The following is a 12,498-nucleotide window of genomic DNA, read 5'->3' on the forward strand; positions in this document are numbered from 1 at the left end:
AATACATGCAAAATTTTGCTACTGCTACGAGTATGGGTACACCACTACCACAGCCACCGATGATATTCCCTCCACCTCAGCCACCCACACATACTCCTGTGAGTCACTTGAACTTTAGTTTCAATACTTGACTTAGTTAGCTCAAACATGATTTAGTTACCTCAAATGACTTAGTTAGCTCAAAGATGACTTATTTAGCTCAAATGATATCAATCTTGTCTCACACGCCTTCTTTTATGTGCAGAATCAATCGGTGGCTTCGAATTCCCAAGCTCAAGACCTAGATTTGTTGCAGCGGTTCGCAGGGACGCCACCTCACCAACTTATGCATTGTTTGTGAACTACTTGTTTAATCTCGAACATATACTTGTGGAATTGTGGTTTGTTGAAACTAGAACAAGTACTCGGTGATTTGTGTGTATGTGACCTAAAATATATGTCTGTGATGCTTATTATATGCCTGTGATGTAATATACATGCTTGTGATTTTTGTTTGAGAGGGTCCTCTATACGTAAGAAAAGCAGTAAAAACAAGGGTGGTTTTGCCACTTTGCCGAGTGTTTTGGTTTAAACGCTCGACAAAGCGACTATTTCTGTCATCTTTTGGTAGTCTTTCGCCGAGTGTTTTGGTTTATACACTCGACAAAGAGGCAACAAAAACAGGCCTGTACGCGACACTTTGTCGAGTGTGTCCAGGTGGCACTCGGCAAATTGCTAAACTTTGCTGAGTGTTTCGCGGCGGCACTCGGCAAACGTCCTGGCCTTGTTCCGAGTGCCTTTCTGTGAAGCACTCGGCAAAGCCCCCATCACCGTGCCACGCCATTACTCCGTCTTCGCCGACGGTTTTTTTTTACCGAATGTTTACTAACACTCGGCAAAGATGTTTGCCGAGTGCCCGACATTTGACACTCGGCAAAGTTCTATTTGCCGTTAAAATTTTTTCCAAGTGTCAGATGCCGAGTGTTACACTCGGCAAACTCTTTGCCGAGTGTTTTTAGACCTTCGCCGAGTGCCCCTGGCACTCGGCATCTTCCCTGTTTCCCGTAGTGCTAAGCTAAATCCAATAAACTGATTAAACTACATTTTTCTATGCTCAAATCCACTAAACTAACTACAAGATCTATCTACTACGAGCTAACCTAACTAGAGGATTAGAAAAAATACATCTAACGAAGCAAGGAACGGGGCTTCAATCTCCCCTCCCCTTCCCTCCTCCCTCCCTTCCTTCTTCTCTCCCCTTACTCCCTTCCTCTTCTCTTGCGCGGGCTCGCTCTCTTGCTTCTTGGCGCGGGGGTGGGGGGGGGGGGGGTGGGGTGGGAGGTGGTGACGAATGAGTGGGCGTGCGCTCGGGGGCAACCGCGCCCGCGCGTTTCAAAGGCGCCACGGAGCTACTGCCGTTTGAACTGGCGGTAGCTTTCCAGCTTCCGCCGGTTCAAATGGTGGGGCCTGCTACCGCCGGCTTGAACAGTGGAACAACGTCATCCCCTGCGCCGTTGGAACCTGTGTGCGGTCCGCCGGATGGGAGGGCGGTAAGCGGGATTCCGCACTGACGTGGTGGGTGCGGGGAGCTACCGTCGTTTCACCCGGCAGTAGCTTCTCTTACCGTCGGGTGAGATGGCGGTAGCCTGTTACCACCGTGCGACGGCATGTCTATTTTTGCAAATTTTTTGTTCGCCTATTTATTCCAGCAAAATCATAAAAAAAAATAAAAAAAATTCGTCCGAGTACAATCCCACCTACCCAAAATCCCAGTAGCGGTCTCAGCCCATATTTGAGCAGCGCCTCTTATGCCGTTGGATCGAATGAACGACTAAGATGCAACCTGCATCGGAGAAAAATCCGTCGGCCCCGATGAAACCCTACCTCTTCCGCCCGCCTCCTGTCCTCCCGTCCTCGTAACTCTCCCGTCTCCCACGCCTTGAAGCCGCTGGAGAGTGGGCGCGCAGGGGTGGCGACGCTTCGCCCCTACGCGGTTGCCAGGGCGATGACCTCCGACTTGGTGGCGCGGTGGCCCCTGGTGCCGTGGTGGTTGACCTCGGGGTGCAGTGGAGTTATGCCGGCGGAGATGGAGCAGCGGGGGCGGTGACCTCAGATCTGATGGCCTGGTGGTCAGGGGTGTCCTCGGCGGACCCATTCTCGGGCGCGGACCCCCCTCCCGGTGCTCGTTTCCCCGCTTGCAGCCGCTTCCCCTCGCGAGCGGGCATCGTGGTTGGCTGCAGCCCTGACCGGGAGCTGCATCCATGGGCGACGACCACCTGTCGTTGGGGCTTGAGGCCTCGAGCAGGTAGCGCTGGGGCTGAAGCTTCACGGTGGCACCTCGTCCCCCACTCTGACCGGTGAATGCAGCATCCTCCCCCCACGCAAGCGAGGCGGCGGCACCTCCAACCCCTGCAGATCCAGTGAGGGAAGCCTCTCTGCGAGGGCAACACATCGCCGTTGGAGAGGACCTCCAGGTTGGTAGGACTTGAATCTGGCTTAATCAAATGATTCCAGCGGTATCATGATGCGGATTTGGCTAGTTGGAAACTTTCTGCACTGTTTGTTATTAGTAGGATGTTCCAATTTGCATATGTTTTGTTACATGTTCTAGAAATTGATTAGTTAGAAAATTGTACTGATATTTGTATTTGTTAAGCCAAGTCAAAAGCATCAATTGATATAGCTAGTAGAAAAGCATTTCTTGCACTGTAAATATTGGAGTGCTTATATACCTTGTAGCAATTCATATATACTAGCCTATGCACTCTCTTAGCTGCTGTGCTAGTTGCGATATGAGGTACATGATACATGTTCAAAATGTGAAGTCATCATGTCTAGCTGCTTGGCAAATAATATTTTATTCAACATTAATTCTTTGGGTTTGATCTCGGAGTGGCCTAATTCTGCAGTTCTGCTCCTTGTCGAAAGTTTCCTTTTAGTTCTTGCTGGGTTACAGAGCTATTGATCAGGGGAGGCAATTCAATTTCGATTCTTATATGCAGGAGGAAGGGAGAGGCAGCCAACTGCATGTAAGTTGCTGTAACTTCCTCTGCTTTTCTCACCCTCCAAAAGCTGCTTATCACTAGTTGCTTCATGAAATGTATGATATGGGACTACGTTGTGTTGCTGTGTTATTCCAGATTAAATGCTGTTGATTTGACTCCTAGCCTGTTCTACTCACCAAAGGATGTGCCAATTATTATTCCTCAAACCGACAGGATTACAACTCCTTTCTCAGACCTTGTGCAATATTGGACTTTTTGCACAAACTGAATCTTTCTACAAGTGTAAAAATTCATGCAGCTAACTTCAAGACAATGCTGTATTTATTCTGTTGGGCCTTGAAGCTGCAGCAGGTATGCTGTATGCAAGCCCTGAACTTTGCAGGTTAGCCTAATTACTTCACATGTTATTGCGTGCTAAAGATTAGTCAGCTAGTTTGAATTTTCCAAATGAAATATGGGTGCGTATCAAGTAATGTCACAAAACAAGGAAAAAACTCCTATTTGATTCACTAACCTGCAAAGTTTATGTTGATGTTTCGTAACTAATTGCTCACTTCTTGTTGCTGTTTGTGGCTGCAGAGGGTACTGCTTTCAAAACAAAATTGGTATGGAGGGTTTCCCAGTGAAGTGAAAAGGTTGAAAGCGAAAGGTCTCTTGCTTGGTGCGATTTTGGACCTGTTTTCAGGGAGTTGACATTTTTGCTGGGAGAAGCAAGGCATACAGTGAACCCTTGGGAAACATGAGTATGCGAAGAGCCAAAGACCAGGTGGAGCTGGTTCTTATTAAAGCTCCAAAACTGTGGTTAGCAAAGAATGGCAATTAGTTATGAGATGATTGTGATATTTTGTTTGGTGATATTTGGACATGTGAGGTCAATAATGTACGTGTCAATAATGTATTTTGCTACCTGGGATTTGGTCGTGAATGTGGGTATTTTGATTTTTAGATTCATTTTAATGTGCTCGGCATATATGGGCTATTAAATTGGCTTGGCCCATAAACTATTTAGAAGAAGCAGACACCATGCCCGAAATGAGTCTGGCCCAAAAGCATTCGGGCCTGGTATAAAAGAAAGTGAAAATGGGTTTTTTACTTTTTTCTGATGTGGGTCAAGCGCAAAACAAATGGTATCAATTGGACCAGGCCCAAAAACATGTTCCTCGGTATTGTGGGCTCTGCTTGGGTCAAAATATACTTTATGACCTTTTTTGTGTTTGATAGTGACAAACATGATTAGTGACGATAGAACTGTCATAAAATTTCTACGAAGAAACTTGTTTTTGTCACGGAATGCCTTTTATTACAGGGTATAGGTGACGAATGTACGTCACATGAGCGTCACAGATTTCGAAACACGACAAAAATACCAATTTTATCAACATAAATGAAACGTAGAAAGGTCATTTATGTTGTATGAGGAGCTACAGTTAGGCCAGTCTCCTGTTTTGTGCCGTTACTTTCCCCTACCGTCCTAGAGAAGGGGATTTGTGGGTTTGTGGATTTAGATTGAAGATACTAGATTCTGATTTCGTCGTACTCTTAGATTTGCATTCCGATTGGTGTCAGAAGTTGATAGGCCATAGTTTATGAAGTGCAAAACTAAACATTGATTTCAAGTTACAATGACTTTGGTGATGTAATTACTCCCTCCTTTCCAAAATGTAGGGCGTTTTAGATTTTCTAGATACATAGATTTTACTATGTGTGTAGACATAACCTATATCTAGGTGCATAATAAAAATCATGTATCTAGAGAAACCAAAACGATCGACAATTTGAAACCGAGGGAGTAGTCTATAATTTGATAGGTTTAATGTATTTTATTAGCTTCCACAGGTGCTAAGAGTCACTGATAGCTACAGATCGTCATCGCCTGATCGTGATGTTATCGTTGTGGATCCTAAAAATAAGTGCGAGCACGGGTTGGCTCTCCATGTGAGGTATGATTGGACATTTGACAATTCTGGGCATCGGTATGCATGCTGCTGCGAGATAAATGATAACTTGTTTCAATTCTAACAAACAACACTTCTATTTTTGATGTTAGTGTTGGGGGCGAATTGTATGAACGTAATCGGTGTCTGCAAAATGAAGGGATGAAATGCATGGTGTCTAGGTTTGTTGATCTTGAATGGGATGTTAGGACTAAAGATATTCTGGTGAAGCTAATGAAGAGGAAGGAAAAGGCTGAAGACGAAGCAAGGACGTGGGAAGAAGCATGGAGAATTGCTAAGAAGGAGGCCAATGACACATTCTATGAGCTGCACATGATGAAACGATACTTTGGGGAGACAACCAATAAGCTGATGAACATGAGGAAAAAAATTAGAAACGATGCATTGATGAAGGAGCTAAAAATGGGAAATCATAATAGCAATGTAAAAGCTAAAAACGATGGAAGGATGTAGAAGGAATAGTGCTCAAAGGCTAACATGGAGCTTGAAGCGACTGCCGTTGAGCTGTAGAAGTGAAGGGATACTTGGAATAGGCCACCAATATGGTTGTGATGATCGACCCCTAAACCTTCCAAGTTAAGCTTAATCAGAGCCCTTGAGCTTAGTCATCTGTCTTGTTTTACCGCGCCTGAGTGCTCAGCTATCCGCCCGGTTCCGACCCCAGGAGACCCGACCCCTCTCCGTTTCGCTCCTCTCCCGACCCCGGCAAGCTCAGCCTGCCGTCGGATCCTTCTAAATCTTCCTCAAACACCGTTCTATCTGCCCGGTGGACCCGCGAGATCTTTTCCCCAGATCCTCCGCGACAGGCGCACTCGAGTTGCATGCCCGCTTCAGAGTCTTCCTGCCGCGTGGCTCGTCTTCTCCGACGCCCGCCGCGCAGTTTTGTCTCTGGCTCACGACCAAGTGGGTTCTCGCGCCCCCTTCTCCAATGGCAGCGGAAGCCCTCTGCAACCTTTCTACAGAACCTCGCCTCCCGCGCCCATCATCACGCTGCCAGATCCCGGCCCCAGAGCCCGATGTCGCCCGTCTTTTCCGTCACTTCGACCACAGTCGCGCCGCCTGGTCTCCGCTACACGACGATTCCTCCATCGCCAACCCCGACCGCGACAGCGACAGCTCCTTTCCCCGCCCTGCCAGAAGCCGCCCGACAATCTGTTGCTCCGCGCTCGCCCGCACGCCCGCGACTGCCTGTCTTCTCACCTGTGCGCCCTTGATTCTAGCGCCGTTAAACCGGTCGCTTCTATCAAATCTTCCGCACGGCGACGCCCGCCTCCGCCAAATCTCAACCACCGGTCTACCCGCTCCTACGCCGCCCTGACGGCAGAACCCAATGATCGCTGGCGTCACCCCCGGAGTCCTGCACCACCTCCCTCTTCGCTCAATCGCCGCCCCGGCAGAGCACTCCATTGTTTCTCCCCGACCTTCGCGCCGCTTCCCTTCTCTCTCTCCCGCGCCGCTTCCTTTCCTCTGCTCCAGCAGCTATAAAAGGAATGCACCAGCCGCCGGAGTTCCCTCCGCCATTGTTGCCTTCAACCATTCTCTCGCTCCCTGCTCAAGCTCCTAGCGCCACACACCAAGTTCTTGAGGGACTCTGCTCTGAGGTTGTCTCTCAGTTTTCTCCAAGACACCCAGCAGCTTGCTCCTCCATGCTGCGTAAAAGCTCTCTTGTGATCAGCAAGAAGCGCCGCCGCCGCCGTAGCTTTCCCGGTCTTAGTCGTTGTTCAAGCTCTAGTCCCTCCGCCCAAGTGTGCTCCTTCCCGACCCCAAGCTTTCCTTTCAGGAAGAAGGTAAGTTGCCGACCCTAGTCCGCTTCGCCCGACCCCTCCTATCCGCCCGATCCCAGTTCCGTCTCGCCCGACCCTGTTTGTTCCGCCGACCCTAATCCGCCTCGCCCGAGGGCTTGGCTGTGATCTTTTTCTTCAACCCGAGGGTGTATGTGTAAAACTTAGGAACCCCTCAGCGCTTGCGTCTGAGGATCCCTAGTATCCCACATCCTCTAGTTCAAGGATCAGAGCATAAGTTCCTTTCCGACCCTTGCTTTTTGATCTTCACCAGCTCTCTTGAACCTCCCTACCCTCCTGCTCTTTGTCGCGAGTTTCTGGGCCCAGGCAAGTCAGTGTTGCTGTTGAAAGAACTGTCTATGCTAACTCTTGCATTGCATTCGTGTAGAGCTGCACCTCGTCGACAGCTTCTACGAGCTACACCCGGCGCCAGAAGAAGAAGTTGTAGCTGAGTTCCTGCCCGCTGAAGCCGAAGTCGCCCCCGAAGTCGAGCAGTTTCCGTCCTCTTTGCTTGAAGGCAAGCCCTGGTTGCATGAAAACCTTGCGTGTTTTACCAGACTTGCGCATGCCTTCTGTAACATGCTTGTGCATTTACGTATAGGAGTTGTGTGAAACCCTAAATGCATGACTTACCTATTCCCATGATCTGAGCACTAGCTATTGGACCGAGTAGTTGCCTTGCTTAACTAGGAGACGGTAAAAGTTGAGTGATCTCCTGTCACTCGCGAGTTGTAGGAGTTGGATGTCTACCTTCTGTTACAACTATAAGGACGATGGACGGGGCAGGGTTTCGGTAACTCCTTGGTGGTCGGATGGTTGCCCCGTCTGTCTATGAAAACTTGCTAAGGCCCGACAGTGGTGGTGTTCGTGATCAAGTGTTTGAAAGTACTAGCCTCATACTTAGTATGGGATGAGGAAGCCTAGTACCGGATTGAACCTAGACGTGAGCGGTCGCCCCATTGTTCTTGGAACGGAGTTTCCCCTGCTGGTTGTCGCACGTGGTGGTAAGCGTGGTCACAGGACAGCAGAGGCCGGGTCTGTGGGACCTTACACCAAAGGAAATGGGCCCGACACGGGTTAGGGGATTGATGGGGAAGGCCGACACAGGAAGTGACCTCCGGGTGTGCGGATGTCGTGAGGCTAGGTTCACCATGCATGGTTAAAGAACTCGAATCGATTCATCTGCCTCTCACAGTATGAGATTGCTTGATCGCTATGTCACCCTGAGTAAATGAGGAATCTGATGATGACATGTTTGTTGATATATTTATACATCTTGTTTGGTTCTATGATTGCTTAGAATAGGTTGCACAACCTAGACTGGTAATTGAACCTAGAACCGGAGCTAAAACTTGAAAATAGGGTTACTTAGTGCTTTTGGCAAACAAACCCCTCAGCCAAAAAAAAAGTCCTGCATGTCTAGAAGGAGGAGTGGTTTTACTCCTATCGGTTAAGTCTTGTTGAGCTTAGTAGCTCAGCCTTGTTGTGGCTCCTGTTTTTCAGGTGAAGTTGCTGCTCCCGACCCCTCTTTTGCTTGGACGGTCGAGTGGGATCCTTCCTCGGACGACGAGGAGAGGAACCAGTGATGTCCCAGTTGGCCTCATCAGGGACATCCGACCCCGACGATTGCTTCCGCTAGTGGTTTTACCTTTTGTTGTTTTTCCTTTGAACCTTGTAAAAACTCTGATGTTGGTTTTTGTGGCCGAACTAAAAGGTTAAACCGTTTAACTTAGTGGACTCGTTGTATTCTCTGGAACTACTCACCTTCATGTGGGTTGCTAAACTCGATCCTGTTCAAGTGGTTAATCGGAGGAAATCCGACGGCACTTCATGTTAACTTGGCTTAAGCATGGGTGTCGCATGTTAGGCGGCTTAACCCTGTCTAGTCAAGCTAATCCGAAGTGGATCCACCACAGCTAGTATCAGAGCGAGGTTTAGCAGTACAGAGAACACAACAAGCCCTAAACACTTCTTTGAAAAGATAAAAGTTGCAAGAAACTTTTGAAAAATCTCGTACGATCGTTAAGGATGGCTTTAGTACGAGAGGCCCTAGGGGATTTTGGGGTTGTTTTAGGTGACTAATAATTACTTGGTTATTTTGCTAACCCTTCCAGCACTTCGCCATGTCTATCATACGTGTGCCGAGTTCCGCATCGCGAGCATGCGAAGGTTGATAGGGAGTTCTATTCAAGGGACCCTATCCTCGTGGTTGTTTTCGCCCACGTCTATCACACGTGCGCAGGTTCTGTATGTACTCCATACGAAGGTTGGTACGGTTCGATTCCAACGAACCTATCAGCACGGTTGGTTCGCCATGTTTGTCATACGTGTGCTGATTCCGCATCACGAGTATGCGAAGGATTATATGGTTCCATTCAAAGGGAACCTATTTCCACGGTTGAGTGCTGTCCATGCAGCCTTAAACGCATGGGTGCCGTTCCTATAGTGAGCGGTAATGTTTGGGAACGCTTTCGTGGGTGCTGGCACGGAAGGTTCGTGTGTTGGTGTTTTTCTGCAGGTACGCTAACCGCGCCCGTTTAGAACACGTTGTAGAACCGACTAGTTATTATAGGGAGAGACGTAATTGTTGCCTTGTCACCGGCACTGACCGCGTAAGACCCGAGTTCGGGCAGTTGTTTTTGGTTAAGTGTAAGGTAGGCCGTGCATGCGTCATACCTAAAAAGCTGTAAGGTTTCCTTCTCAACAGCAACCTTGTTTGGAAGAGTTCTTTTGGATCTAAGGATTTCTAGTTTCTTTTAGTTGCTCTCGGTCAAAACCGAATGCTTCTCTACCCGACCCCTGACCCTTGGAGTCTATCTCACGTGGTTTTGGTTCTTGGTTCTAGATGGCTGTTCCCGGGCATGTTCTTTTTGGAGCGGACGGTACTTTCCAGTCTACGTGTCTGCATTTTGAGGGATTCCCTGCGATTCTGTGGGATACGTTGAAGTGGTTTGGGTACCAGTCCCCACCCTTGTATGCCGGACGGTTATATCTGGAGCAGGGTATCCAGACGTGCCAAGTGCAGGCGGTGGTACCTCCTCCCCCTGTGCGGCCCGACTGGCCCTCTTTCGGCATAATAGCCTATGGCCTTGCTCCTGAGGACACATGGGAGTCTGCCGCCCTCCAGCTTCTCACCCAGTTCTGTCAGCTGCATCCCGTGGAGATCACGCTCGACCCGATCGGCCTTTTCCCCGTCAGGAACCGGCTGGACCCGGCATGGCTCGACCGCGTCAGGAACATTGAGGTGCTAGCCACCACATGCGCCATGGTCACCATCTCCACCAATATCAGGTGCATGGCAGCTCTTTATCGGCTGATAGAGCTTCAGGGGAGAGCCATGACCCTCTTCGCCCGGACGGCAGCGGATGCTCACGGGTACCTCCAGTCAGCGAGAAGAGATATGGTAGGCCAAACCTACCAGCTTATTCAACGGGGTATCCAGATCCACGACATGCAAGACCGGATCTCCGAGCTTGAAGGAGAAGTCGCCGACCTCGTGGATGGCATGATAGAGCTATCGGAGGAGAAAATGGAGGTGGAAATGGAGTTGGCAGTTGCCAATGCCCATTTGGAGGAGCATCAAGCTGAGCTCGATGATATGCATGCCCTCAACATGCAGCTCGAAGCTCAAGAGGATCCTGAGGAAGACGAGGGAGCGTCCAGCATGGATATCGAGGAAGATGGTGCCCCTTCTCCCACTCATAGTGTCCATTGGTAGATTGCGGGTTCTCAGGGGATCTTTCTTTTGTTGTACTCCTCGGCAGCCTAAAATTTTGGAAAGGTTGTAATAGGTTAGCCTAGAGTTGAGTACTCCCTGTGTTTGGAACACCGTTGTATATAAAGTTAATGCTGGTGCCTGGTTTTTTTCATCTGTGCATGGTGTGGATGCTAGGCTAAGTAAGTTGCGCCATGACCATATGCTGTGTTCTGAGAGCCTGTTCAAGTTGGCCGACCCCAGCTTGTGAGACCAAGTGTGCCGACCCTTTGAGGCAGTTTCTGCCTCGTCCGACCCTTTTTAAGTATGGATCATTGCCCGACCCCTTGGCTCGAGTTGTATATGATATGTTTTTCCTGAAGTTGAGTACCAGGTCAAGATAAGTGTTATCTACTCTAAGAATGGGAAAAGTGTGTTTTCCCTATGAGGACGTGTGTTGCACCATTGGCAAGAGTCGCATTAAAGGATTTAATTTATACGTTCCATTTGTTGGAGTACATCTAAGGTTATGAAATTAATGGAGCGTTAACTCTTGCAGATGGCGCATCGCACTAGGTCTGGTTCTGTGCCCGGCAGTAGCGATCAGCGACAGGATCTTCCCCCGCCCCCGCCTTCGTCTCCACTGGAGGCAATCCTAGCAACTCAAACTGAGCTGCTAAGGCATCTGGTGCAAGGGCAACAGCAACAGCCACATGGTGGAAGAGCTCAGCAGCAGCCGCATATTGCTCGGTATGAGGACTTTCTGGGGACACAACCCCCTTTGTTCCAAAAGACACAAGAACCGCTCGATGCTGACGCCTGGGTTCGTACGATCGAATCCAAGTTCGAGCTTCTCACCGCTCCATGCCCCGACAACAACAAGGGTCGGTTTGCAGCTCAACGGCTATGCGGCTCCGCGCGGCTTTGGTGGGATCACTACCATGCCATGCTGCCGGCTGGCCATGTGGTCAGTTGGAATGAGTTCAAGACGGCGTTCAAGGCACATCACATTCCAGAAGGTCTCTTGGAGCGCAAACTCAACGAGTTTCTGGCCCTTACCCAAGGAACCCGAGATGTGCTGCATTACGCTCAAGCCTTCAACGACCTGTGCCGTTATGCCGGCTATCATGCGGACACAGACGAGAAGAAGCGGGATAGATTCCGCCGAGGACTGAGCTTGGAGCTCAGGGAAAGGTTGAACCCCATAAAGGTGGACACCTACAATGAGTTGGTCAATCTGGCCATCTCTCAGGAGGACTGCATGCAAGCCCTCAAGGCCGACCAGAAGAGGAAAGCCTCTGTGGCATTTCCGAGTCCGCCGACTCGAAGGTTCCGGATGGTTCCTCCACAAGCCCCTGGCCGACCCCAGCAGTCGGGAAGGTGGATTGCCCGACCCCCGCCAGTAACCGCGCCTCGTTTTCCAGGCTTCCAACCGCAAGTGCCCCGGCCGACCCTGCCAACGCCACCCCGCCCGGCAGCTAGTAGCCGTTGTTTTACCTGCGTCAACGAAGGGCATTTTGCAAAGGACTGCCCCAGAAACAAGAATCAACAGCAAGGTCCAAACCCCATGGCAGCCAGAGGAAGAAGGCCCAAGGTGCAAGTCCGACAAGGCCGACTCAACTACACCAGCTTGACCGAGCTCCCCGAAGGTGCGCCAGTAATGACGGGTACTTTCCTTGTTTTAAATCAAGCTGTTGTTGTGTTGTTTGATTCGGGAGCCTCTCATAGCTTTATCGGGAGTAAGACTAGGGAAAGATGTGGGCTGAATGTCGGTCACACTAAGGCTCCCTTTGGTTGGGCTTTCCAACCTGCTTTTGCTTTTGCAAAAGCCAAAAGCCAACGAAAGGGCCTAAAAGCTCTACGTGCTTTTGCCCAAAAGCTACTTTTGCTCTAGTACAAAATCAAAAGCACCTTCCCCCCTGCTTTCAAGTGCTTTTGGGGTAAAAAATTACCCAGCTGCCACTGGTTATGATGTACCCTTTCATCTAATTTTTCTCTCCCGCACGCACAGACCTCTCCTCTCCTCCGTTCACCTGCACAGCGCATCTCGCCTCCCCTGGCTGCCGGCCTTCCTCCCCTTGCCG

General features: G+C 49.7%; 1 long non-coding RNA gene across 4 annotated transcripts; it reads left to right on the forward strand.

The window, feature by feature from the left end:
* The first annotated feature begins 1,855 nt into the window (after window positions 1-1,855).
* On the forward strand, window positions 1,856-3,935 carry LOC101755779. 4 transcript variants are annotated; one of them, XR_002678985.1, is made up of 4 exons: window positions 1,856-2,453; window positions 2,889-3,008; window positions 3,120-3,366; window positions 3,564-3,935. It is a non-coding gene; the product is annotated as an uncharacterized LOC101755779 (long non-coding RNA). The 4 variants fall into 4 exon arrangements; XR_001164643.1 differs by having other exon boundaries at window positions 2,889-3,366; XR_002678986.1 differs by having other exon boundaries at window positions 2,982-3,366.
* The last annotated feature ends 8,563 nt before the right edge of the window (window positions 3,936-12,498 follow it).

The sequence above is a fragment of the Setaria italica genome, chromosome VIII (assembly GCF_000263155.2).
Source record: "Setaria italica strain Yugu1 chromosome VIII, Setaria_italica_v2.0, whole genome shotgun sequence".
Lineage (NCBI taxonomy): Eukaryota > Viridiplantae > Streptophyta > Magnoliopsida > Poales > Poaceae > Setaria > Setaria italica.